Below are 26,965 nucleotides of genomic sequence, written 5' to 3'. Positions count from 1 at the left end.
CCATGAAATCCTTACTTTTCCTGCTTAAATGACAAAGAAATATAAACGGCAACTCTAGCCCTATAATATAGGTTAGTTGTTTCTATTGTTGCATCTAGATTTCTCAAGGCTGAAGCAGATTCTCTTAATGCACAAGATACTTTAAAAGTTGACTGTCTCTTCAAGCCCATTGAGATCCTATTTAATAGACCAAGATAATTTTATTAAATGATCTACAGTGATTTGTAGTTTTTGAGTTATCTTCTTTTTCTTGTTTTAATTTTTCCCACTATTGATCTTTTATATCATTCTGCCCATTTGCAACAGTAAAACATTACTTTAATATATGTGTGATTAGGAAAATCAGATAATTAGAAATTCAAGTTTAGAGATAAATTAGTGAATGATTATTTGCCTCTTAAAAGACTTGTTAATTCCCTTCCTCAAAAAACAAAAAAGCACTTCTTATATAATTGTCAACTAATGAACTATCTTAAAATCTTTAAAGAAAGTTTCGGGGCAGGCCCCGTGGCCAAGTGGCTAAGTTCGTGAGCGCTGCTTCGGTGGCCCAGGATTTCGCCGGTTCGGATCCTGGGCACAGACATGGCACCGCTCATCAAGCCATGCTGAGGTGACATCCCACATAGCACAACCAGAAGGACCTACAACTAGAATATACAACTATGTACTGGGGGGCTTTGGGGAGACGGAGAAGAGAAAAAAAAGAAGATTGGCAACAGATGTTAGCTCAGGTGCCAATCTTTGAAAAAAAAAAGGATTTGATTTATAAAACTGAAAATCAATTTAAGCACAGCAATTGAATGAAACAAGGAGACCATTCTAAACCATACTTTTGTTTCAAGTAAGAAGTTGCAAATGCTGTCATACATTTATAAAATGGAAGATGTATCTTTAGGAAAAACGTTAGAACAGGTTATCAAAAGGATAATTGGTGAGCTCATAAGAGGGAGTAAATGACTAATAGGAGGCATTCTGGATTTACAAAGAATACCAACTTAAACTTCATTTTTTGATAGGAGTACCAACTAAATTGATAGATCAGAATACTATAGGCAAGGGAGGATCTGAATTTCAACATTCCTAGATAACTTTATTGAGAGCATGGTGAAAGGTGATAGTCATACAGTTAGGCTGATTTCATAACTGGTTGAATGACCTACCCAAGGATGCCAATCAAAACATTGATATCAACTTAGAGGGGCTTGATACTACATTCTGTCTACATCCCCATGGGGGATATTAATAAAATGAGTAGGTCACAAGAAGCTAGGTGGAATTGTGAATTCATGGGATAACAAAGTGGCTATCCAAGATGAATTAATACAGCCAAATCATGCAATTAATTCTACTTGAAAATTATGTAGATAATCAGGAAAACACAAATTAAAACAACAATGAGTTAACACCATATATCTCTTTAAAATGACTAAAATTAGAAAGACAATGATAACTGGTACTGGAGAAGATATGGAGAACTGGAACTCTATACATCACTGGTGAGAATATAAACTGAAACAACAACTTTGGAAAATCAGCAGTATGTACTAAGCAAAACATGTATATACCCCATGACCCAATAATTCTACTCCTGAGTATGTCACCAACAAATATGAGTACTTATATCTTCCAAAAGACATGTACCAGAATTGTTATGGTAGCTTTATTCAAAATAGCCAAACCATTACATAGACAAATAAATTGTGGTATAATTCATACCATGGAATGCTACATAGCAAAAAAAAAAAAAAAAATGAGCTTCTGCCTCTGTCAACAATATAAATAAATCTCATGGACACCAATGTGAGAATTGGAATTGCATGATTTCAATTATACAAAGTTCAAACAGGCACAATTAATCTATGGTAAGAGAGGTCAGAATGGTGGTTGCATTTGGGGAGCTGCTGACTATGAGGGGGCGTGAGAGAACCTTCTGGGTTGCTGGGAAAATTCTATGTTGATCTAGATGGTAATTAGATGGACACTTATATATGCAAAAATTCAGATTAATGCTTGTTACTGTATCTAAATTACTCTTCATCAAAAAGATTATACATATACAAATAAATGAAGAACTGTACTCAGATTCAAATAAGCAATTCTGTCGGATAGAGGAGAAGAACTCGAACAGCCACAGAAATGAAAATACTAAGGAGTTTTAGTTGTATACACATGCAATATGGGTAAATGGCACGGATAAAAGCTAATGAGGTCTTAATATTCACAAAAGTAGGTTGTCAAGAATGAACTATCCTGTAGGCCTCCATTGCGCTGTTACTGCACCCAGGGTATTGTCATTTCTTCCGCAGTGCTTTAAGGAGAACATCAACAACCTGGAACACTTCCAAAGAAAAATAACCATGTGTTGAACATCTGAGGAGAGTCTGAAAGAGCTAAGGCTTTTCAGCCTGGGGAGAAAAAGAAGACTTAGAGGGAAACCAGGTTTATTCTATAAGTCCTCAGAAGGCTGAAATGGAATTAACAGGCAGAAATAGCAAGTAGGTTGACTTTGTTTTAACATAGGAAGAACTTTCTAAATAATGGAGCTTCTAACAAATTGCCCCAAGAGGTAATTAATTGATCAAGCGATGACCAGGCGTCCACCTATGTCCTTAGAGCATGTACCTGTCTCAGCTAGTGAGCTTAACAAGATGTCCTCTTAGATTCCTGTAATTTTGTATTCCATTATCTTCCCAACCAACATTACTGTATATATTAGGAAATTTGGCAGGAATAAAGGAAATCCACAAGCAGCTTATTCTGTACAGAAAGTCACTGATTGTATGGTCTACCCATACAATCCACTTCACAAAAGAGGCTTCCACTCCAACAGAAGGGACTTCTCTCCTACAGCTGTAGGCTCAGCCACCAGTCAACAACTTCGATACTTAGAAGAGCTCTCCTGAGTGGATACAACACATTTCTGATGATGATAAAATAGAAGGTGAGTCTCTTGACTATGCTTTTCATGATTACCTATAATTTAAACTATAACTGTCTTGTTTCGGGGCAGGCCCCGTGGGACAGCCCAGTGGCACATTCCTCTTTGGTGGCCTGGGATTCACCGGTTCGGATCCCAGGTGCGGACCTACACACTGCTCGTCAAGCCATGCTGTGGCAGGCATCCTACATATAAAGCAGAAGACAATGGGCATGGATGTTAGCCCGGGCCAGTCTTCCTCAGCAAAAAAGAGGAGGATTGGTGGCAGATGTTAGCTCAGGGCTAACCTTCCAAAAAAACCTAAAAAGGTCAACAAACTATAACTGTCTTTATATAAATTGCTTTCTTTTTTTTGATTATTTTCTCAAGCTATATCCCATAATATCAGTGATAACTGAGTAAAAGGGCACAAAATTAGTTTTATTGCTCTTATCATAATCAGACAAAGTACACTCCAGAATCACTGGAACCATTTAAATATCACCTAGCAACATATGAATATATCTATTTTCCCACACCTCCATTCGCGTTGGATTTTGCCATTGTAACTAACTTTTTGCTAATTTAATAAGTAGTAGTAGAGCTCAGAGTTATTTCAAAAAATGTTCCTTTCATCATGAGGCCAGACACTTAAAAGAATTCAAAGACTTTTTAAAGAAAAAAGCACTAAGCCACCCCACCGTAATCCCATACTCTTCAGTTTGTCCTTCTGCAGTTCGAATCTGTTTGAGCCAAACTGTCTACTGCCCTGCGGGGACCTCCTCTGTCCTCACAAAGCCGAGTGGGTCCACAGGATGGCAAACACGCATCCAGTGCCATCTTTCCTTGGCACCAGTTGCGCATCACACTGTGGTGTTACCACTTTCGCATTCTCCTTCTATACTTAGTCTCAGGAACAGTTTGTCTCCCTGGTTCTGGTGAGAGTAAGTTTTATACAGCGACCCACGTAGACAGCAGCCCCGGGAAGTGTTCACAGAGGCTGGTGTGCATCCCAACAGAACATTGCTGTAAACTCAATTCGTCACCTCCACATGGTGGAATTGGGGGTAAATTTTTTTTCTTTTGCTATTCTATATTTTCTAATTTTTCCACAGTGAACATGGAGTGCTTGTATAAATTTTTAAAAATCATCTTAATGGAAATAGTGGGAGGAATACAAATAGAGAGAAAGAAAAAAGATGATACCTCTGAACTGTATTCCCTTTTGTTCTTAATTTTTTAAGAAGAAAAGACTCTCATAATAGGCTCCGGTGATGCATAAATCATTAAAAGCCATAGATTAAGGTGAAGCAAAGAGTGCAGCTATGGGATTCCACAAAGACTCGAAGATCACTGTGAAGGCACCTGCTTTTCTAAGTCAGGAGCAGGGACGAGAAGGAAGAGGCTGTCCACGTGGGTCCCCTTCAAAGCCAATGAATACTGGATTTTATGCCAACGCTTTTCTGTTCGAGTCTCAAAAGGTTATGAACACCTACTTCATCGTCCACTACCAGGAAATACTAATGTGTAATCTAACAAAAGGCCAGTCGAGAATTCACAGGCAATTTGATCTCGTCATAGGCTGCTTAGTGACTCTTGTATGTTTACATTTTCATATATAATTAAGCCACAAGGGAATTTACAACTGGGGAAAAAAGGTCCAAGAATGGTCAGTGAGTTGCCCTAAGTTCCAAGAAGTCACTGTAAGTCCCAAAACTTGACCTAAGCCGGATTCAAGGCAAACGCTGATTCTTCCTCTAACCGGCCCATTAAGCCTGCATTTGTGAAACAGTGAAGGCTAGACTCTTCCCCGGGACCCTAATCCTTCCTCACGCCCTCCAACCAAGCCAGAATGCTGGGCGAAGAGGCAATTCCAGTGAACCTTTGCTCCATAAGAATAGAAATACCCATTTTTACTAATGCACACAGGGACATAATTATTAGAGTTTACCTCTTTTTTTTTTTTTTTAAAGATTTTATTTTTTCCTTTTTCTCCCCAAAGCCCCCCGGTACATAGCTGTGTATTCTTCGTTGTGGGTTCCTCTAGTTGTGGCATGTGGGATGCTGCCTCAGCGTGGTCTGACGAGCAGTGCCATGTCCGCGCCCAGGATTTGAACCGACGAAACACTGGGCCGCCTGCAGCGGAGCACGCGAACTTAACCACTCGGCCACGGGGCCAGCCCTAGAGTTTACCTCTTTTAAAAATTAGAACTATAATTACTTTTAAGTGCAAAAAGATTTGACGCATCCCAGCTTAAAGTCCAAAATGTACATTTAAAAATATTCTGAGTGCTTTTTATAAAAACCATTTCACTTTAGATATACATAGCACAATACTCTTTAAGAAAAGCAATAGATTTTTAGAGAGATAGGTTAATAAATTCAGGGGGTCCCGATACTTAGAAAGTTGCATATAGAGGGAGAAATTTTGAAACAGAAATATTAACTTTTCAAAAAACTTTAAAAGAAATTTAATTAATAAAACTCCACAGAGATGACCTTTAAAATAACTGAGTTGAATTTCCAAAATCTATTAAAGTTATAAAATTTATTGCATAGAGGCCCTGGGATATGACATGAGAGGAAGTTTGTTTCACATTTATCAAGTCCCAGGGCTCAAGAGGTAAAAAATGACAGGAAAGGGCATGCTAACCTGTGTCTAGAAGGTTACATGATGAGTCTTGTAAAGAGGGATGAGGTTCAACAGAGAAAGCCAGACTAGAAAGCTAAGGCCTTGCTAGAGAAGAGATTGTGCGCATTGAGACAGGAGACACAAGCGAGCAGGACAGGCCAGGGAGACTGTGGCAAAGAAAATGTGAGCCTGGCCAGGCCTGAGGGCAAAATCAAGAGCCTGCTAACAGCCTAGAGGTTCACACAGCTTCAAGAAAAGTCACCCCAGCCTGCAGCTAAAGAGATAAGCCTATGGCCACACCTAAATGGACTTTGCTTCTCCAGAAAGCTCAGAAGCACAAACAGGTCAGCAGAACTGCTCCAGTCCAGCTCTGGAGGGCGGAACCCAGGATGGAACAGAAAGGAAGAGGTCAGTTAGGCAGACACATGCAGAGGGGTTACCAGCGTGCACCCTGGCTTCCTTCAGCTAAGGCAGAGGGGCAAAATGAGGGACTTCTTAATCACTAACTGACTCCAAACAAAGGAGGATAAGAAGGATTGCATGTAATCTGTACCTTGAAATCTCCTCTCCATAATAAAGAAAGTTCACACTGAAAATCAGCTGACAGAGATGAGCTGCCTGTCTGCCATCTGCACAGTGAACTGCAAAAGGGCACAGTGCATCCACGCCTCGAAGAGGCGGGGCTACAGGGGAAGAGATGCCGACCCCCTGGATGAAAGGGGCGTGGCCCAGAAGTGGAGGAAGTCTGCCTCAATGGGGAGGGAGAGGGGTGGACTTCAAACCCCAGATGGTCCTTCTGGAGCCAAGTCCCTTTTGACTCCTCTTCAGGGTGGGCTTAGCCTTGAGAAGCAGTATTGAGAAGCCTGCAAGGGAACCTTCGGTTGGGAGTCTGTTCAGCATAGTTGCGTGCCAGCCGCCTAAGCATGGCAAGCCTGACATTTATCATCACATTTTTAAGTTTTTCAAACCTGTTCCTAAGCATGGCTTGTCTTTAAATAAAACTTCAAAATAGTCTTTTTACATGTTAGATTTCCTTTGATTCTGGCTGCATTAGCAAGTCGGGAAGAAATGAGCACGGTGGAAACCTCTTGCCACAGTGCTGTCCTGCTGCTTTCATGCCTGAGTTGTTTCCATTTGTTGCCAGCGTCACTTGGGAATCAGGCCTTTCGCCAGCTACCTGACCAGAATGAGAATGGGATCTTCATTCTCCCTCTGGATCCAATATGGCTGTACCCCAGGGCAGCCAGAGTAAGCTTCTAAAAGCACAAATCAGATCTTGTGAACACTCCCCAGTGTAAAACACACCCCCCAACTTCTTATTACACTTAGAATACAATCCCACCTCCTAGTAATGACCTTCAGGCCCTGAATGATCTGGTCCTGTGCAGCTTCCCACCTCCTCCACCACCTCTCCCTTCTCTCTCCTTTCCCATTCACAGAAGTCCTGAATGCACTGTCATCCAAGAGGATGGCTTACAATCAAAGACCTAATCACAGTTTCTCTTAATTTACTAAAAATTTTTTTAAGTCTGCATTGTTCCAGCATGATTTAGCACAACCCTTAATCATTGTTTAATCAACATAATCAGTAAATGTAGACACAGTTATTTTGACAAGCCTAGATTAAAAATTACTCTTCCAGTCTTCGTTTATGATTACTCTATCCCGTACATTGTTACCCCTGATTATTCATGCCCCCTTCATTCTTAACTTTCAGTGAGGAGGAGGAGAGAGTACTATCAGAGCTAAGACCTGGAGAATAGACATTACGATCTTCACAAATATCACCCGTTCTTGGAAACCAGGATCACCCCCGCAGAAAAACACCATCCCATTATTTTAACACAGCACAGCTTTTTCCCTGCTAAAAGGCATTTGGTCTGTAGGATGGTTTTGTTTTGTTTTGCTTTTAATTGCAGCATTTGCAGTCAGTGCCCAGCTTGCAACTGGGTCTTCAAATAGGCTCAGTGCCCATCTCACCAACTGCCGCATTCTCTCACGGCCGCCAAGAGAAGACTTTGCTGTTTCAGCATTCCAGGTGAGAGGGTGGAAAACACAAATTCCGGGAGCTTATGGACCAGGCTTCTTCATGGGATCTCAGCATGGACACAGCAAGCTGTAAGTGAATCATGATAGAATTCAAGCTTTAAAATTAGTGGTTGTTGACCAAAGGCCTGGTGACCTAGGAATGCCCTGCCTTCTCCTGGTGACAGGTAGAGGAGAGACTTCACCATCTGAAAGATAAATATCAGTTTTCGTCACCACCATCTCTTTAAGATTTGCTGAGAGCAGCAGACACCTTGCTTGCCAGATTGTCAGAGCATGGGAGGTAACAGTTGGAGCAGGTTTCCCACAGTGACCAAACAGGGAAGGTTTCTCTGCAGGCTTAGAAGCATACTGTGGCGCTTAGAGGGCCTCTTCAGTCTCTGGCTCATGTCCTCTGAAACCGTCAGTGGGTAGACGTGTTGGTAACGTGATAGTTGTTTAAAGTGCCTATTGGGGGGCTGGCTCCATGGCCGAGTGGTTAAGTTCATACATTCTGCTGCGGCGGCCCCGGGTTCGGATCCTGGGCGCGGACATGGCACCACTAGTTAGGCCACATTGAGGCGGCGTCCCACATCCCACAACTAGAAGGACCTGCAACTAAGATAAATAACTATGTAAGGGGGGTTGGGGAAGATAAAGCAGAAAAAAAAAAAAAAAAGATTGGCAACAGTTGTTAGCTCAGGTGCCAATCTTTAAAAAAATAATACTAATAAAGTGTCTATTGGACCCTTTACTTTAAACCTGGCCTACCCATCATCCACCATGCTGCTGGCAGACAACTAAAGAAAGCTACTGTTCATCACTCACCTTTGACCTGCTGACTTTGATGCCTCCCCTTCTTATTCCTGCTTCCTGACTTCATTCCACCTCTCCAGGCTTCTACCTCTTTGACTTAATCTTCCATTCCTTTTCCTCTTGGCCCCAAGAATTCACCATTGAGTTTAGTCTCTCCTTCATGACCTTTGGCCCTCTCTAGGACAGAGTCTGTACTCACTCTCTACCTCTTCCCCCTCCTGATCTATTTAACTAACTTGCCCCCCTTCCTCCCCATTGTGGTCTCCAGCCCACCTAACGAGTGGCCCCTGAAAAGAAGTCTAGACGTTAGGACTTCAACAAAAGATGTAACTTGCCAGCTCCATCAACTCTGCAGGCTAAATCTCCAGTTCTTCCTCCCTCCCATTTTCCTATCCCATATCGCTATCTTTTGCACCTGAAAGTCAACATCTTAAAACCAAATTTATCTTCCTCTAAAACTAGATTTCTCTCTCTCTGTTCTTAGTTCCATCATTTTTCTGTCACTCACAAATTTGAGCCTACTGGCCTCCTTTTCACTCCTTTCAACTCAAAGTCATGACACAGACTGTTCCTTTGCCTGGAATATTCTCCCTTCTTTCTGGCTAACTCCAACTCATGCCTCACTTCTCACCTTCAGCATTCCCAAAGTCTCCCCAAGTGCTTGTTACCATTATAATCTAAATATTTACTTGTGTGATGACGTACAGGGTGTTGGTAAACCTGCATTGCCCAGTCCAGTAGCCACTAATCATAGAGGCTGTTCAATATTTAACATGTAGCTAGTTCAATTGAGATGTGCTGTAAGTATAAAATACATAGCAAATTTTGAAGATTTAGTAAAATCTGGCTTAGTAAATATATTTTGAAAGAATAAACTTTTTTAGACAATCGGGATTCAAGTTTAGAATTCTTCTTTTTAGAAAACGAGGACTCAAAGATAAACAACTAGAGATAAGAGAGTTTAACAGCTCACCTGTCCAGCACTCCATGCTCTCTGCCTGCCAGGGGCATCAGAGCTTCTCTTAGCCTTGCACATTTAGTCTTGAGAGAGAGTCTAAACTGTCAGATTGGGACTATTTGTCACCAGTTCAAACTGATGGCATATCCATCTAAAACTACTGTACAATTAAATTTATCTTTCAAATTATGGATAGACTGCCAAAAGAGAAAATAATAGAGAAAAGAATCTATATAGCAAGAAAGAATTGAAGGGCTATTCATTTGATCTAAGCTACTTTCACAAATATAATCGCATAAGGAATATCTCATGTACGTATCTCAATTGTTAGTATGAGAAAATTCTTCTTGACTTAACCTGAATCCATTACATGGAAAAACATTTAACAGAAATGTGGGAAAACCTAGAGTGTCTTAAAAGTCTGGTAATGTCCTTATAGTCTGTTTGACTTCCACACTGCTCTCTCACATTCACGGGCACGGACATCACTATGAAGTGACTCAGCGATTCCAAGTGTCTGTATTGCGTTACATGAAGTCCCCCATGGCTGGCATCAACAGTACATTGCCTGAGGAAGGAAGAAGCCAAGCTGTCCTGTGATCCCTGAAGACTAAGCCAGCAAGAGAAGCACTGGTTAGTCACGGACGAGAGCACAGGGATTAGAAGTTGTTCAGCCAGATGTATCAGGTGACCACTAGAAGAAAGCAGCTGAGGGCTGGGATGCCAAGAGGGCAATTCAACACCGAGATTCTTAACACAGACACCCATTTTATCTGAGGCATCAAGCACTCATTACTTGGCAGCATCACTGCCTTCCCCAATGAAAATAGGAATGAAATTATCACTTTCATAAAGTTTACACACGCCCAAGGAGCTACCACTCTTTCCGTCTTTCCTCGTGTTTCAAAATCCACAGAGCTGAGAGACAACCAGATGGTATATCCTCAGAAGTGCCACAGTCAGCCTTAAGCTTTTTCGAGAACACAGAAATAGTACTGGACTGGAAATGAGAAGCTGGGATTCCTCTCTCTTCTATCAGGTATTAATTCCAGAGACATTGAGATGACGTGTTAGGCCTGTTGTTGTCCACAGCTGGAATCAAGGCAACACTCAGGACCCTGCTCACAGCAAATAATTTAAACAGCAACAACCACATGACTCAGGGCACTCAGCTGCCCTGTGTCCAAGGTTCCTTCCACCCCAAGGAAGTCCTGGAAGGCCGCAAGACCCAACAGGACACTTCAGCCTCTTTCCACTTTAGACTCTTTCCAACCCTACATCCACCTCCCCCTACCTACCCAACAGAAACAGACATGCTTTTAGAGTACAATTAGAGGGAGGAAAAAAAAAATTAAATAAATTGTTTTTTAAAGGATGAAGGTGTGTAGAAATAAGCCAATGGTACTGAGCTAGAGCCATTTGAGCAGCAAAACAAATCATAATTGTGTTGGATTATAACCCATAGAATAAGATAAATATCCATGAGTCCACACTGAAATGAATAAATAAATAGAGGAGAAGAGATAGCTCTTCCTCACAGAAGAATTCCAATTAGTGAAAGTGGAAGAAACAAGAGAAATAGGAAATCACGATTAGAACGCCACAGTAATGATTACTGCAGACGAGATCCACAGATGGATGCTAAAATTAGCAGGCAGAAGTTTGAGGAGAAATAAAACATTTGCAAGGTCTCAAAATATCTCCCTCAAGATATTTACTAATTACAAAGGGGAAAATAGTAACTTTGCAGAAGCGAAACCCAGCAGATAACACCTTAACCAAGTGATCCAGGTTAACATCACCAGTAATAAGACACACTGACATCATGATTCCCATGTTATGATTCACTGCGAAGGGCACTGATATTACTTCTGGTGTATTCTTGCCAAAAACACCTAACCGCAAACTGCTCACGAGGAAACTTCAGACAACCCAAATAGAGGGACATTCTACAAAATAACTGGGGTGTTCTTTTCAAAAGTGTCAATGTCAGGAAAGACTGAGGAACTGTTCCAGAACAGATGGGACTAAGGAGACATGACAACTAAATGAGATGAGATGTGGGATCCTGAATTAGATTCTGGAACAGAAACAGAACACTAGTGGAAAGCTGGTGAAATACAAATAGAGTCATTACTTTAGTTAATAGTGTTTTACCAAGGTTAATTTTTTCATTTTGGCAATTTTACTATGGTGGTGCAGGATGTTCACACTTGTAGAAGCTGGATGAAGAGTATACAGGAACTCTGTACACTATATTCACAACTTTTGTGTAAATCAAAAACTGTTTCAAAATAAAAAGTCATAAAGTAGAAATTAAATGTCTGAAGGAAGGTTGAATTCTAAACCAAAAGTGGCAAGAGATATTAAAAATGTAAAACCAATGTATTCAACTAAATAAAATTTGAAAATTTTGAATATAAAAACCTTAAAGATAAAACAATATAAATATCTGACAGAAAAATACGTGCAGCAAAAGTGTAGGGTTGTTTAGTATCTTTACATAAATAATTTTTACACGCATTGTTAAAATTAAAAACCAATCATTAAATAAAAGACAAATGAATACTGACACTCCACTAAACAAAATTAAAAGGAGCAAAAATATTTTCGTCCTTATTTGTGATTAAAGAAAAGCAAATTAAAGCAATTAGATGGTATCATTTTCACCTAACAGTTAGCAAAATGGCAGTAATAATAACACCAATAACAATGAGCACCTAGAAAAAAACCGGTACTCATAAATTTCAGTGACAATACTGCCTGTTTGACCAAAACTTTGATTTGCATGAGTCTTTTAACTGCCTTCCTGGACATCCCAAGTGCCATCCTAGCCTGACTTAGGCCAGACCCGTGGTTCAAACCCTACTACATCTGGGCGATTTTTTGTAAAGCTTTAAAAATATGGTCCCATAAAACAAACAAAAATGTAGCTTCTAGCAAACCATCTAATTATTTAATTTAAAATGCATTCAGGGACTGGCCCAGTGGCATAGTGGTTAAGCTCGTGCACTTCACTTCAGTGGCCCAGGGTTCGCAGGTTCAGATCCCGGGCACAGACCTAGCACCGCTCGTCAAGCCATGCTGCGGCAACATCCCACATGAAATAGAGGAAGACGGGCACAGATGTTAGCTCAGCGACAATCTTCTTCAAGCAAAAAGAGGAAGATTGGCAACAGTTATTAGCTCAGGGCCAAGCTTCCTCATAAATAAGTAAATAAGTAAAATGCACGCATTTATTCTCTAAACATTTTTCTAGTGTTTACTACTTACCAGCACTTTTCTAGATGCCAGCGGTAAAACAGAAAACAAAATATATTAAAAAGTCCCTCATTTCCTGTAGTCTACACCCCAGTGGAGCAAGGATGATCATTTAAAAATGAATAAGTAAATTATACTACATTACATTTTGAAAGGTGATAAGGGCTGCAGAGAAAAACAAAGCAGAAAGGTGGGATGGTGAATGTGAGGGTAGTCAGGGAAGATATCACTGAAGAAGTGGTAACTGAGTGAAGACCTGAAGGTGGTGAGGAAACAAGCCTTGGCCATGTGGAGGGAAGCATCCCAGGCAGAGAGAGTAGCTTGTGCAGAGGCAGGAGCATAGCTGGTGAGTTTGAAGGATAATAAGTAGGCCAGCATGACTAAGAACAGAGCAAGACAGGGGGACTCCGCTACAGGGAGATGAAGTCAGAAAAAGCATCAGACCAGCAGATGAGGAGCTTGCAGCAGAATGTAAATCAATGCACTGCTTCCTGCACTGAGAAAGTCTTGTAAAAGCACAATGTCAGGCAAATTAAACAGTGTGTTTAGCGACATCGTTGATTTACATCTGGCACAATCGCCTCATGGACAAGTGACAAACAGTTTGCCAACAGACACACGTCCATGTACCATACTTCAGCAGCACTGTCATAGGCCATTATAAGGTCTTTGACTCTTAGTGACATAAGGAGCCCATTGCAGAGTTTTGAGCCAAACTGTGGTCTGGTCAGACATATTTAACAGAATCATCTGACTCCTGCATTGAAAAATGCTGATGACTTGGACCAAAGTCAGAAACAGCAGAGATGGTCTGAAGTGGTTGGATTCTAGACGTATTTTGAAGGTAGAGTGAAAAGAATTTTCCTGACAGGTAAGAGAAAGAGAGGAATCAAGCATGCCATTGAAAAGGTTTTGGCCATTACGACTGGAAGGAGGTAACTGGAAAGCGTTGCCAATAAATGAGATGGAAAGAGTGGGGGCAGGTTTGAGGAGAAATGTCAGGACCTTGGTTTTTAACGTGTAAAGTCTGAAATGCCTATTAGACACCCAAAAGCAGATATCAAGTAAACAGCTGGACGTAGGGCCTCCCTCCTTCCTATCCTTCAGCCTCTCCACACTAGACCTGGATCCACCCAAGTCATTTCTTATAACAACTTATACCATGAACACTTTTAAAGTATTACTGGATGGAAATTACTAGGAGTCACTTGACATTGGTTATTTACTTTAATCCTCACAGTTACGCTGAAGATTAGACACTATTATCCCCATTATCAGGTAAGGAAACTGAGACTTAGGGAAGCTAAATAATCTGCTCAAGATCACATAGCCATGAAGTGACAGAATCATGACGTAAACACAACTCTGTCTGCCGCCAGGCTCCTGCTGTTCACACGCTGGGTGATCTCCCCCAGGGCTGTGCTCCTGCAGACTCCAGCCACATGGGCAGTTCGGCTGAGTGAGAGCAGATGACTCTGAGACACTTCCTAGAGTTACGGCCCTAAGTTTCTGTAAAATTTATTTTGATATTGGAATGGCTTTTGGAATTTTTCACGTCTTTCCTCTGGAAAATCTCAGTAGGAAAGAACTAGTGTCCAGTTCAGGAAGGGGATTCGGTGCTTCAAAATTATTATGGGCAACGAACAGCTTCTTCATCCCTACTGCAGCTCCAGTCCAAGGAGCTTTAAAATGAATGTCAAAAAAAAAATCCATGATATTGTCACCACTCCCTCCAGGAAATATACACAAACACCCATCAACCTTATCATAAAGCAAAAACTCAGAAAATGAAGACAGCTCATATTTGAATAAAAAGCATACAACCACTGCCAGCACATTCATTAATACCACTGTTTCCTTATGGTTCTTCTTCTGCCCCCACCACCCTCCCAACAAGTAGCCCTTAATGACAGTTTCACTGTTCTGCCCACCAAAAATGGCTTTTGAGTGTAGGAAAGCAGCAGAAGGGCCCCGCTGAGCTGCCAGCTGGGGAAGTGTCACAGGCCACTGAACTCTAAAATGAGCTGTCTCTGTAACAAAAGGTCCCTTTCCCTTGGAACAACTTCAAGGGGCTAGCACACTGCGGCCCCCATTGCTCCTTTTGTGTTCCAGTTTGATTAAACTGGGAATTGTTCTGTGCTCAGGGCTGTTGAGAACACCAGGTGGTGGATTCTAGAGATAAAGGAGTATATAGATCCTTTGTTAGAAACAGACATCCACATTGTATGACTTACAATATTCGAGCACAAACGCTAGGAGCTTCCCAGACCTCCTAACGGCTATGCACAGGAGACAACCAATAAATCCCAGCCCCAACTCTCTCATGGCAAACAGTTGCTGCTGGTGGCTAAACACAGTCTAGCCACTGGCTAAAAATGAAAGAAACTAAAAAATAAATATTTATGATAAAAGAAGTGAAGCAAAGCAAGGAAGGAAAGAAGAAATGTGTAGAGGATGCACAACGGTTGATCTTCATAGAGCCTGGATGTCAGAAAAAAATGAAACGGCTTATTCTCTTGACTTTAAGCTCCCTGAGGGCCAGCACTGTATCTTGTTCAACGTTTTTTCCCCAGTGCCTCATACAGTACATCATTCACTGAAGATGTTTAATAATAAATGTAATAATATTAGCTAATATTTACTAAGCACTTCTATGTAATTGTATTCGTTTCCTATTGCTACGTAACTGACTACCACAAGCTGAGTGGTTAAAAACAATATCCATTCACTATCTCACAATTCTGTAGCTCAGAAGTCCAGGCATGCTTGACCGGATTCTTTGCACAGGGTCTCCCAAGGCTGAAGTCAAGATATCAGCCAGCTGAGCTGTCATTGACGGGTTCTTGGAAGAATCCCACTTCTAAGCTCATTCACGTTATTGGCCGAATTTAGTTCCCTGCAGGTGTAGGACTGAGGTCCCCATTTCCCTGCTGGCCATCAGCCAGGGGGCTCTATTGGCTCCTTAAGGCCTCTCACATTCCTTCTCACTTGGCCCGCTCCATCGTCAAAGCTACCAATGGCACAGCAAGCCCTTGTCACACTTGGAATGTCTCTGACTTCCTCTTCCTCCATTTGCTGGGGAAATCTCTCTGCTTTGGAAGGGGCCAGTGTTTTTAGATTAGGTGCATGAGATAATCTTCCTATCTAAGGTCAACTGTGCCTACATAACATGATCACGGGAGTGACGTCTCAGCACAAGCACAGGTTCTGGGTTTAGGGCAGGACATCTTTGAGGGCCATTTGAAAAATCCTACCTACCACGGGGAGACATTGTTCCAAGTGTTTTACATTTAATAATTCATCAATCTTCACAACAACCCTAAGAGATAGGTTCTGTTATCGTCCTTCTGATATAGATGAGGCACAGAAAGATTGAGTTATTTGCCAAGGTCACTGAGCGAGTGAGTATCAGCGTCTGGACTTTAACTCAGGCAGCCTGGCTTCAACCTCATATCTACTATTCTACACTGCTACTCAATTTACTATTTCTGGAATTAATGGATATGTGAATAATTGCATTAGGTATGGAACTAAGAGCGCTAAGGATGAGTAAATTCCTTGATTTGTAGTTTGTGCATAATTTCTTATGCTAATTGTTCTGTGAAGGAGATTCATGAAGTCTTACAGACACAAATCCTTAAGAACTCCATGTACTTGAAAAATCCTACAATAAAATTCCCTTCCTTTTTCGACTTCAGTTAAGGCACGTGAATTATAAACATTTGAGGCCAGTACGGAAATGGTCAACTCCTTTTGACATTGAGACAACATTATATATAGCCCTTTGCCCTCAGTCACTTTCTTCCATGCCAAACATGGCTGTGCCCCAGGGTGGATATTGACCGTCATGCAGGACAATGCCAACATGCTGATTTGGATTCTGGGAAAACATGTATGAGAAGAAAAACCAAAAAGGCCAAAAATTAGGGCTGAAACAGTAGAAGAAAAAAGAATGACCAGAAGTTGAAGTCATTCCTCCTATCTGAAATGTTTTTCACATGCAACTGGGTCTTTCTATGCTTCCCTGTCCTCTTATTGCTTAGCTGAGGTGAGGAAGAAACAACACTGGATATGAACTCAGAAATCTGAGCGCCAGTCCTGGCTCTGTGTCTTATGTGAACTTGAACAAGTCACTTAATTTTATGAATCTTACTCATCCCATCTGTAAAATAAAAGTAATAACAATATCCAGCTCACAGAATTTTGGAAAGAATCAAATAAAATACTGTCCTAGTCTGTTTGGACTCGTATAAGAGAATACCACAGTCTGGGCGGCTTATAAACAACAGAAATTTATTTCTCACAGTTCTGGAGGCTGGGATGTCCAAGATCACAGCTCCTGCAGATTCTGTGTCTGGTGAGAACCCGCTTCCTCATTGATGGCAGTCTTCTCACTGTAACCTCACATGGCAGCAAGGCGAGAGCTCTCTCTGGGGCCTCTTTTATAAGGGTGCTAATTTCTAATCACCTAATCACCCCCCAAAGGCCCTCGCTCCTAATGCCATCACCTTGGGGGTTAGGATTTCAATACATAAATTGGGGTGGGGGGGACATAAACCAGTCCATTGCAGACACTGAATGGGTCACACGACCTCTGTGAACTGTAAGGTATAGTACAACTGTACACGTTATTGTACCAGGTAACCAAGGGGCTGATGGAAGGAAGGGGTGAGGCATGCACAACCACCCTGCAAAGAGGTTACTCCTCCCAGCGTGAAGGTCTAAGACGAACATTGGCTTCGGAAGAAAGAAAGTGAGATTAAGAAGTTCTGTACCACCCGCTTGGCCTCTGCCGAGCATGCGTTTTGCAAAATGAAATATACTTAAGGAGTAAAAAGTAGCATCAATATCATCTTTAGAGGGAGAAATGGAGACAAAGAAAAATAATGTGCTCAAGTGGCAGAGCTGAAAGCCCAATTTGGATATGCTGACTCTCAATACAGTGCTTTAACTTGGACTAAAATATACCCACACTATGTATAAATATCAGGGAAAATATGGTCCACTGGTTGATTAAGAGAAGAAATTATGTTGCTTGAGTAAATACTGAAACCCAGTTGTATCAAATTAAATGGAATCCCAAAATGTTCATCCTCTCGAATCTCTGTAGCTAAATTGTCTGATATGAGTATCAAGTCATGGGATTGTCCTTAAAATGGTCATATAATCTACCGCTAAGAGAGGTGAAAATATTTCTCATGTGCAATCTCTCATGACCCTTGATTTCAGGCTTGTGAGACCCTGAGCACAGAATCCAGTCAAGCCTGCTCAGACTTCTGATCCGCAGAATTGTGAGATAATGAATGGGTGTTGTTTTAAGATAGAAAATTTGTGGTAATTTATTGCACAGTAGTTTGTCTCGACACTTTTTTCCACATAGTAATCAAAAAGCTTAAAGAGAGTCACCTTTCGAGCACATTAACATAAAAATAATGACTACAATCCATCAGTTTCTGGAAGCTGACTATTGCCAACCAGTGGGTTCTGGAAACCCAACAGGTGAGTATATGTGGCTTAAAGGTAGACAATCCAGAGTTCTCCAGTAACACCCCATCACCAACATTATGAACACGTATCCAGTAAAGGCCTTGCAATTAAGCTGATCAGCTATGTAAAAAAATTCAAGCCTCTAGATTGTCTTAAACAGTGTAGTACAAACCCTTAAAACACAGAATAACCTGGAGCAGCAGGCAAAACAGCTCAACAAGGTGGCTGCTTTGAGTTGAGCTAAAGAGGGTCCTGATAGTCAAACTCCATGGAGAACCTTATGAGAAATGATATCTACACGCAACACACACACCTCCCACCCAGGGCGACCATCTCTGGGGGAGACGCGGCACTTTAACCTCTTGTAATACTATAATATCGACTGTTATTGAGATGAACAAAGTTTAGTGATGCTTACTGGCGTCACATTTATTGCCACTTGGAACGATATGGTTAAATGTTTCAACAAGCGTCCTTAATCCATTTAGCTACTCCTACCTAACGTTAACATCATAGACACCCAAATGTTTGTTCATATGATTGGAGCAGTTTAAAAGAAGAGCTAAGTCAGAGGTTAAAAGAGAGGAAGAGGATTACCAAAAGAAAAGTCAGTGGATTGAACCAATTCATGGCACAGATAAAGGCTCGGGGCTGGCTCTGAGGAAGACAGACGGTATGGTGAAAAGAGCATGCTCTGCAATACTCTGGGGCCAGAGGGACCCGGGCTCAAATTCATCTTCACAGCTCATGAGCACTGTAACGTGAGGGCAAGACTTTAGCTTCCTGAAGCTCAGCTCCCTCGCCTATAAAATGACGATAATAATAAGAGAATGTGGTCACAAGAATCCCCTGAGAGAACATATGCGGAGGCCCTCACACTACGCAGCATGCAGGGGTGCTCAGTCTATTCCAGACATTTCCTTCAGCTCATCATTACATACAGAGAATTGCTCTCTTTCCTCTACAGCCCACCGCCTTTAGCATAGATAAGGAATTTGACCTGCTAAATGAGAAGAATGGTATAATGACATCAATCACAGGAAGAGAAAAAAGATACTTCCCTGTATGTAGAAGGGCCAGAAGAATGGTAAGGAAACGATGTTTGAAAACCTAGCTTCACTCTTTACGAGCTGGTTAATCTTGGACAAGTTATTTAACCTATTTGTGCCTCAGCTTCTTCATCTGTACACAGAGGAGGATGATCATACTTGTCTCATAGAAGTGGTATGAGAATTAAATGAGCTAATAGACGTTAAGTACTAATGACTGTGCTGGCACACGGTTAGCACTCAGTAAATGTTAGCTGTTATTATTAAATGTTATTATTACTCACAACAGCCTTATGTGTGCAATGCCTTCAGGAGAACGAAGGAGGAAGGCTAGTGTTTGGCATGAGGCAAAATTGTGCAGAAAAAGGCATGGCGGCAACAAGAGGATAGACTGTACAGGGTAGGAGCCAGTGAGCAACGGAAAAATGAGCTGTGCAAAGAATAATAAACACCTATATAATGTTCACTATATGCCAGGCACTGTGCTAAGGCTTTTATGCATATTAATTTACTCAATTGTCTTAACAACCCTTTAAGTTATTGACTCATTTAATCCTCAAAACAAGCCTATGAGGCAGATGCAATAATTATTCTATTTTGAAGATGAGGAAACTGAGGAACAGAGAAGCTAAGTAACTTGACCAAGGTCACACAGGAAGTGGCAGAATCAGGATTCAATCCTAGGCAGTCTGGCTCCAAAGTCAGGAGCAGTCTATGTTCCATTGTTAATGTAGACTACCGGCTGCAAGGTGGGCTCACTGATACACCCACCGTCCATCTCCTCAGAGATATGAGGCAGTTCTGGGGTAAGAACTCCAGTGTATGAGATGAGATCTCAAGCCGTTTTTTAAAAAGAGTGGTCAAAGAAAGCTTGAGGACATTCAAGCTAGAGACGTTGTGAGGAGAGAAAAGTAATGGATGTGGATAGGTTGATGAGAAGATTTTCTGAGATATGTCTCTATATAAAAACCAAAGGAGAAATCAAATAAATGAAATCAGCTACAAAATCAATATAAAAATTATATTCTAGGGGCCAGCCCCATGGCCGAGTGGTTAAGTTCACACGTTCTGCTTCGGTGGCTCAGGGTCTCGCTGGTTTGGATCCTGGGCACGGACGCGGCACTGCTCATCAAGCCATGCTGAGGGGGCATCCCACATGCCACAACTAGAAGGACCCACAACTAAAATATACAACTATGTACCAGGGGGCTTGGGAGGGAAAAAGGAAAACTAAAATCCTTAAAAAAAATTATATTCTATAAAATTTTGTTTAATTTTTATTTAAATTAGTTATGGAGTGCATTTAAAACTCAGCTCACTAGACTCCTAGGCAAATTTTCTTCCTCCTTGAAGCATCGATTAGTGAGGAAATCTGGCTTGAAGTATTCTCTCCTCACCTCACACTTACCTTGAAATTAGACTTAATCCTAAAATAAGAAGACAAATTCCCAGTGATACAGACATGCTTAAGAATTGCTTACACCAAGGATTCCATTTTTTTTCCATCCCAAGAAAGGAGCCAGCAGACCTCAGGGAAGACTCAACACCCCAGGCATCTGGCCAAGCCCCACTGGGTCCTCCCCAGGGAGCCTATGATGCCACCAACAGCTATGCAGGGGTAGGGTCTGGGGTGGGGAGCAGAGTTTACCTGCTGGGGGAGTGCAGCCAAGTTCTTGAAACCTTCGTACACATCAGGTGGAAAAGGAAGCTTCACGGAAGAGCTTCTTCATGCCTATTTTAATAAGCAAATCAAGTTTGCTTGGAGGAACGGGTTATGAAGAAGGGCCAGGCTGTCTCCCAAAGTGAGATTTCCCAGTTCTGTTGATTTTTTTTTTTTTTAAGGCACTAAACTTTGTAATGGTAGAAGAAAACTGACCCTGGAAAGAATACAGAAAAAGGCAATATTAGTGAAGGTTTTCTCCCTACCAATCTTGAGGAGAAATGGGACCAGGACGGCAGGAAAGAGTGAAGATGATGAATTAGCTTTATTTCTGCCAACTGCTGCAACTTCTTTGTACTCCAAACTGTTCGCTAGTGCAGAGATTTAAGTCTGTATCCAGAGAACACTCAACACAAAGCTGGGATGGGAGTGGAAAATAGTCAACTCCTGCAGCAGCTTCCTGACTGGTCCCCAGCTCCCAGATTCATGCCCATCCACCATCCTCCTCCCCACTAGCTCCAGTCAGATTTCTAAAAGACGAATCTGATTCTCTTCCTCCTCCGCCAAAATCCTCCAAATATTTGCCATCATCTACAGGAAATGAGTCCAAATTTTTAGCATGGACTAGAATGCCCTTTATAACCTACCTACCTTTGAAAGCTCATCTTTTCCCGTCCACTGTCTGATGTACTGGAAGAAAGAAATGGATGCTTGCTGCCCTGGCAGAGACCTCTTTGCAGATTATGATGGCTGTAAACCAGCTTCCTGGTCTTAATCTAGAGAGAAAGTTGGTGCAGGGAGTCCAAAGATTCAAATGGAGGTGCACTGGACGGGGGAGAAAAAGGAGAGAGCATGTATTAAATCACAAAACGTGCATTCGTGAAAGTTTCCTCAAGCTCTCCCAAGTCAGTATGTATAAAGTCTCTTGCAGGCATGTGTAGCAGATTAAGGAACACATCGTTTAATATGCAAACATGTTAACTATCTTCTTTTTAAGTTCGGGCTTTTTAAAATTTAATTTTAGGTATCTGCCTTTCCTAATTCTGGTGAGATTGGGGGTATTTCATTTAGAAAGGCTGTCTTTTCCCTCATTAAGACAATCAAAAAGGAAAATCCTGGTTGAAAATGAACTTTCTGAGAACATCCACCTTGTTGATGAGGCAAAAGACGACCCACCTGCTACTGACCTTCCTCTTTGTTATCAGTGAAAACCTGGGTCCAAAAAACACCATGTTTTAGCTTCATGTCGAGCAGGGCTCAGAGTAGAAACTGAATAATCTGCTCTGGAAATTAACATTGATATTTAATATATAAGAAGCCAAATACATAAAGATGATTCATTGAAACTAATTATTTGTATCATTTAATAGATACCTCACTGGGCAAAAGGAATCAATGCAGATTGTTCTAAAGTACAAACTCTCTGAAAGCTCAAAAGACACTTATTCCATTTACAGAATATTAAATAATGCAAAACTGCTGGGGACAATATTCAGCACAGAGATGGGACTACAGGCACCTCCTCCAAACCACATGAACTTTACCTTCAGCTTTTCCACCTCAGCAGCAGTGTCACAGCAGTGAGAAAGGCCTCTCACTCCACCCGAAGAATCTATCACGAAATTTTGTCACAAACCTCGGAAGTGACATTTTGCTCTTTCTCCATGTGGCGCAGAGCCATTTCACACCGGCTAGCAAAAACATACTTGTAAATAACATTTTTCAAGGGGAAAAATTAGAAATCAACTCCAAAGCAACTGTAAATAACACCCATCTACCACGATTACAGTACCACCAACTGATACACAGGTCTCAGGCACGTCAAGATAATGAAAATCGAGTTAATAAGGGAAAAAGAAAGCAAAATGGGTTATTATAATGAAGCCTCTCTAGACGTTATCCTTATAATTAATCCTGCTGGAGAATTAATTTTTAATTAATATTTTCAAAGATTTTTTAAGACAGAGAGAAAAAATAAAATAGAGACAGATTTCAAAGATTTTTTTAAGACATAGAGAAAAAATATGCTTTATTAAATATCTAGTTCTGGATACGCATTCCATTCATGCATGTATTCATTCATTTTAAGTTTTAGGAAGGCAGGAATTTTTGTCTGTTTTGCTCGCTGCTGTATCCCCAACTCCTAGAACAGTGCCTGGCACAGGGTAATAGCTCCACAAATATTTGTTGAATAAATTCATTCGTCAGACTTGTATTGAGTGCCCACCATGTACCAGGTCACGTGATAGGGCCCAGACATATAAAGATTTGCTCACAGTCTGTAAAGAACTTTCTTCTCAGCTCCACATTCGTGTATCTGGATGCTTCCTGGGAATATCGAATAGACTTCTCAAAGTTGACATGGCTAAAACAGGATTTCTTTTTCTACCACTGACTCCCCCTCCCCTTGCCCCAAATCATTCCTACCTTTGTCCTCCCTGTCTCAGCCAATGCTACTGCCGTCCACTTGATGTGGAAACCACAAAAACATAGTCAACTTCTCTTCCACATTCAGTCGCTTCAGCTCTAACCTATCCCTTCACTTCACCTGGTCCAAGCCACCACCGTGTCTCCCCAAGGCACACTGGTCTTCCTACCGCCACTCTTGCTGTAGCTACAATCCAGCCAGAGCAATCTCTTTGAAACATGAACCAAATCAGCTCACTGTCCAACTTAATGCCCCTTCCATTATGCTGATGTCCACTAACTCCCTACCATGAGCCACAAGCCCTCGGAGCACTGTCTCTGGTCCCCCTCCGCCATCTTGCATCATGCTCCACTTCCCTCCTGCCCACTGCACTCCAGCCTCACTGGCCGTCTTGTGTCCTTATTTCAGGGCCTTTGTACGTGCTCCTCCCTCACTGGAATATTCTTCCCAAAATAATGGGATCTTTGTCGTGATTCAGGTTTCTCTTCAAACGTCACCCTCTGAGAGAAGTGTTCCATGACCACCCACCCAAATTTCTGACTCTAAATTACCACTGATGCTTACTTGGTAAACAGCTAAGAGGTCTCCAAATAGAGCCAAGCCTGAGCCTCTCCTTCCACCCTCAGCATCCCCAAGGGGTAGAGGAATTCCTCCACTAGCATCTAACTGACCCCCTCCTCACTTTCTGATCAGCTGCTTTTCTCAACAAACAAATGAGCCAGACAACTGTGACTCACCCACATGTGGGTCAGCCTCACTTTGACTCTCCTTCTCTGACACAGAATCTGTTTGGGATGTGACTCTGTGGGTCCTACTGGGTGTGCTCCACTTGGTTCTGTCACATCACTGGAAAGGACTTTTCTTTTCAAATAAAAAAATGAAGCACAACAATTCCACCCCTATGTACATATCCACAGAAATGCATGCACATGTGCCTTAGGAGACAGATGACAATGTTCATATCAGCTTTATTCATAATATCCAAAAACTCAAGCTACCCACATGTTCATCAAGAGTAGAATAGATTAATAAATTTTGGCATATTCATGCAATAGAATTCATATAGCAATGAATACCTTATGTAACAATATGGATGAACTTTATAAATCGATGTTGAACAAAAGAAACAAAACTCATAAAAACACATTTTTATATGATTCTATATATAAAAGGGTCAGAAATGGGAAAAAATCAACTGTAGTTAGTATACTTTGGAATAATATAGAGGTGGTAGAACCTTAGGGAAATGTAAGGAAGAAACTACCATAAAAATTAGGAGAGTGTTGATCTTGGGGGTGGAGACAGGGGTTGGGGATTGGAATGGAGTACATGGAATGTCTCTGGGGAATGTTAACCATATTTTATTTCTTGACTTGGATGATAGTTACACAGTGTTCATACTATAATTCAATAACTGGCATAATTACATTTTATGCACGTATCTCTACATGTGTTATATTTTGAGGGGAAAGAGTTTAAAAAATTGAGACATATCCTGCTAGGTGGAAAAGAACTGCCCCAGGACTTCTTGTCACTTAATACAAACAAATTTCAATCCATTAAGTACTGTTGTAAGGTTTCCAATATGTACAGCCAAACACAATCCTAGCTGATACCACGTTCAGAGGGTGGCTAGAAGAACAGGGTCAATGAAGGAAAGAAACAAACAAAAAGTGTTGTTAGAGTTAATAAGAGAACCAGGAAAGCAGATTAGATAGGAGGGTCAACTTGAAACCAAGGACTACCAGCAAGGGGTCAAAGAGGATGAGAACACAAAGAGGCCATTTTATTTGGCCATTAGATGGTTAGTTTCAAAAGTAGTGAAAAGAAGAAAACTAGATTAATGTACATACAATCTAATTGAGGAGAAAGGACGTTTGAAATTTAAAGGAAGTTAGTCTTGGTTGACAGTTCAAGAGAACCGCTTCATGTAAGCGGTTTGAGGAATACAGGTGAGAGAAAGTAAGGTGTAAGATGGAACCTGAATGTGAGAAAGCTCAGCCAGATGGAAATTTAGGGGAAAGGCGAGGGGATGTTTCAAAAAGCAGAGGCAGTCGCATGTGTGAAGGTCCTGAGCTGATGCGTTAATGTTTCGGACACCTTTCCAGACAGGACCTTTGTTTTATACAAGACAGGCAGACTGACCGCTTTTCTAAGCATAGTCACATGGTGCTTTCCTGTCTCCTCACCAGAGCCTACGTGAGAATATCCTTCCTACGTTGTCCCCTTTTCCTCCTCTTTCTTCAAGTCACAACTTGGTAATTCATTATATCTTGCCTTAAAATCTTACACTCATATAGCTCTTTTTATTCTTCAAACAGTTGTCACATATGTGCCTTGTCAATGCTTGTGATGTCTGTGCTGTTTCAAATGTCCCTTCTCCTCAACTAGATTGTAAGTAGTTCCCTAAGAGCGGCGTCCGATTGTCCGTGTCTCCTTCCTAGCACAGTGCTTTGCCAGAGCAAATGCTTGCTGTTTATTAATATTTAGGAACATGGTTTAAGTAAGCAAAAAAGAGCAAAATTATCACCCAAAACTACCTAGTCATTAAGGTTCTCGATTATTCTCAAGGGAGAAATGGAAAAGACTAAATTTTCTCAGTGTCACTTCCAATGGATCTATGTAGGGATCCATCCACTCTGATGAGAAATTATGCAGGTGGTTTCTGCTCTATAAACGTCACAAATTTGGACTTAGAGGTTCAAATAGTTGGGTTAGCATGACACTAAAACCATTTTTACATCAAGGATAATTCAGACCGTAGGTCAAATATTTATCCTGTTTGTGGAAATGCTGCTGACACCTAAATCTCCAGAATCACTGACATTTCCTGAGCAAAGGAGGATTCTCTTCGATTGCCACTTGGAAAGAGACATATGGGGGCCTGTGGCAGTAAATTTCCAAAAGATGGGTGGTCAGAAATTGGAAGCAAAATTTCCAGTCATAATAAAAGCATACATATAACTGACTCCCTTAGATGAGATTTTTGAAACCAAAAAAAAAAAAGTTTGAACTTTGAGATTCTTTTCCTAGAGGCAGCAGCAGAGCACTTTGTGCGTTGATTCCATTGACTGGTTTACAAAGTTGTGGATGCATATAGCAGTTCAGAACAGGTTCCAGTGCCCTGTGTGAGATGCCCAGTGGCAAAAACACTCATTCCAAGACTCATAGGTGTCCTTTCATTAAATGGAAAATTCCACTATCAGTAAAACTGATAGTATCGTACCAGCACATACTAGTGCTGATTAAGTGATAAGCCTCAAATGCATTTCCATACTTGGGGACTATCTAGCAGGAGCAGGGTGCTGCAGGTGATAATTAGTGTTTGCCTGATAAAACAAGATGTATGTTTTGCCACTTGGGATGTAAGGTAGACTTAGTTACAGGAGAGGCGTAGGCGGCCCTGCGCAACTCACTATTATGAATAAACTGTCTCTGAGAGATTTGTAATTATTTTCTATTAACTCAACAAGCACTTATTAGGCACCTACTCTGTTGCAAGCACTGAGCCAGGGCACAGGGGTGATTAAGCTCACCTCGCCATCCAGGAACTAACAATCAAGTGGTGGAGACAAACAAGTAAAACAGAAATTTTGCCAAACTGTGAAGAGGGCTATAATAAAAGGAGGAGGAAAGTACGGTGGGTTCAAGAGAAACAAAGAATATTAACCAGGGGCCGGCCCCGTGGCCGAGTGGTTAAGTTCGAGCTCTCCATTTCGGGGGCCCAGGGGT

At 41.3% G+C, this 26,965-nt stretch overlaps 1 long non-coding RNA gene across 1 annotated transcript; it reads right to left on the bottom strand.

Moving 5' to 3' along the window:
- Window positions 1-1,531: 1,531 nt before the first annotated feature.
- LOC139078865 (uncharacterized) lies at window positions 1,532-26,749 on the bottom strand. The gene is made up of 5 exons (XR_011532016.1): window positions 22,350-26,749; window positions 21,457-21,630; window positions 20,794-21,022; window positions 6,103-8,192; window positions 1,532-5,112 (listed from the first exon to the last, which is right to left on the bottom strand). It is a non-coding gene; the product is annotated as an uncharacterized lncRNA (long non-coding RNA).
- Between the last annotated feature and the right edge of the window lie 216 nt (window positions 26,750-26,965).

Source organism: Equus przewalskii, chromosome 23, assembly GCF_037783145.1.
Source record: "Equus przewalskii isolate Varuska chromosome 23, EquPr2, whole genome shotgun sequence".
Lineage (NCBI taxonomy): Eukaryota > Metazoa > Chordata > Mammalia > Perissodactyla > Equidae > Equus > Equus przewalskii.
This window is presented reverse-complemented; position numbering and strand designations above follow the sequence as displayed.